Raw genomic sequence first — 2,217 nt, forward strand, 5'->3', positions numbered from 1 at the left:
CTGACAATTGATAAAAGAGTGACTACGATCTTTCTATTGAGTAAAACAGTGCAAGTGGAATTGTAAATAATGTGTAAATAATGTGTAAACAGCAAGTGAAAGTAATGAATGTAAATATACATGAACAATGGAAAATAGTTTTATAAGTTCTTTCAAGTGACAGTGCACAACACAGTGTAAATAAAATAGAAATTAAATAACGTAAATAAAATAGAGAACGTAAATAGAAATGTAAATGAGTAGTATTATAAGAATACGAGTATATACCCTAGGAGTAATGAAAGTGAAAGTTTCACTCTAGCATGTCTGAATGCTATGAGTTATGAGAGTGAAGATGAAAGTGACATTCACTCTCAATGCCAGTATACAGGACGAGAAAGTGAATGCTACGTATTTTACTGAAAGAAATTGAATCCCTACAGTGACAATAAACTAATACTACTGAAGGAAACTTATGGATAAAGACTGTAGATATATATAAGTGTTATATAGTAATAGAAATATAAAGTGTGAGGGGTTTTATGAATAATAAATGACAGAGTAACAAAAGCGAACTAGTGCCAGTGCAACGATCAGACGCGCTCGTAATTTCCATTGCTTTCAGTGTTTTTTTTTCTTAGTATGGATCCCAAACTACTTGAAAATTGTAGAATAGTGTTTATAGTGTTTGTATCTGGTTGTGGTAATCATATTACGGGTTGTCGGGAAGTGTAAAGTGGAGACTTCGTTACCCTACTTCAGAGGTCTCCACAAGTCCTACGGTAACGACGAAGGCTCAACAATCATTCCAGGAGAAAGCTGAAGGTATGTGCCATAAGCATATGTAATTTTATTATTCTAGGACTAATAACTGATTTTTGGCAAATATTTTTTGAGAGTTTGTCGGAGCCCAAATAACCCCGTGGGACACGCAAGTCATTGGTAAACAAGCCCGCGGTGTAGGGGTTAAAAAATTCATTGGGAACATAACAGACTCTGGAAATTATAGGTCTGTAATGCAGTCATCATGTCTTTTAAAATTGTATGAATTTTTTTTTTTTTTTTTCATTATAGATTGGTATGGGGCAAAAGGGTTTAAGGGTAAATGCAGATAAAACAAAAGTGATGATATCTAGGGTTGGTGGCGGTACTGTCAAAGACGAGGGAGAGTGGCCATGTGCAGTTTGCCACAAGGGCATGGGAAGTAATTCCATCTTGTGTGGTGTGTGTGATAAATGGGTGCATAAGAGATGTAGTGGTATCAGAGGTAGACTGCGAGATAATGCTGATTTTATGTGTACGGCGTGCCAGGGTGAGCAGGTGGAGATTGTCAGACGTGAAAGGATTGAATTTGCAGGTGAATCTCTTGAGTGTGTGGAAGAGTTTTGTTATTTGGGAGACATGTTGTGTGCTGGAGAAGGGGCTGGAGCTAGCTCTGTGGCTAGGGTGAGAAGTGGTTGGAAGAAGTTCAGGGAGCTCTTGCCTCTCCTGACATTGAGACGGCTCTCCCTACATGCTAAGGGGTCTTTGCATGCAGCATGTGTTAGGAGTGTAATGCTGTACGGCAGTGAGACCTGGGCAGTGAGGGAGGAAGGTATTCGCCGGCTCAGACGTACAGAAATGACAATGATTAGGTGGATGTGCAGTGCGTCCCTGCGTCCAAGGCCTGGAGGGGCTGGGTTTACAATGGAAGAGTTGAGAGGTAGGATGGGACTGGAGTGTATTGGTGTTGTGATGAGGAAAGGTAGATTGAGGTGTTTTGGACATGTGGAGAGGATGGGGGATGATAATTGGGTGAGGAAGATGAGAAGTGTTAATATTGGGGGTGGGGTTGTGAGGGGTAGACCGAGAAAGACAGGGGACGAGGTCATTAAGTGTGACCTTAGGGTTAAGGGACTGAACAAGGAGGCTGCAATGGATCGTGCAGCGTGGAGAGCAGCCATTAGGTGAACAAGGTCAACACATGCAAGCATGTTGGAGCCTTTAAAAAGGAAAACGAAAACGAAGATTCTAGAAGAGAAGATTACACTATATGAAAGTCAATTTGGCTTTCGTCGGGACCAGTCTACTACAGACACATGCTGCATTTTAAAAGTTGTTCATGAAACTATATCTACAGTTAACCCGCCCCATCCCGTCGACGTATGGGTACATTGCAACGATTTGCATTTGCCAGTTCCGGCGACGTACCAGTACGTCGTGCAACTGCAAGGTCCCTAATTTGCACAATTTTCAATT

Source organism: Coenobita brevimanus, chromosome 104 (genome assembly GCF_032717465.1).
Source record: "Coenobita brevimanus isolate Jiangsu-jjx chromosome 104, ASM3271746v2, whole genome shotgun sequence".
Classification (NCBI taxonomy): domain Eukaryota; kingdom Metazoa; phylum Arthropoda; class Malacostraca; order Decapoda; family Coenobitidae; genus Coenobita; species Coenobita brevimanus.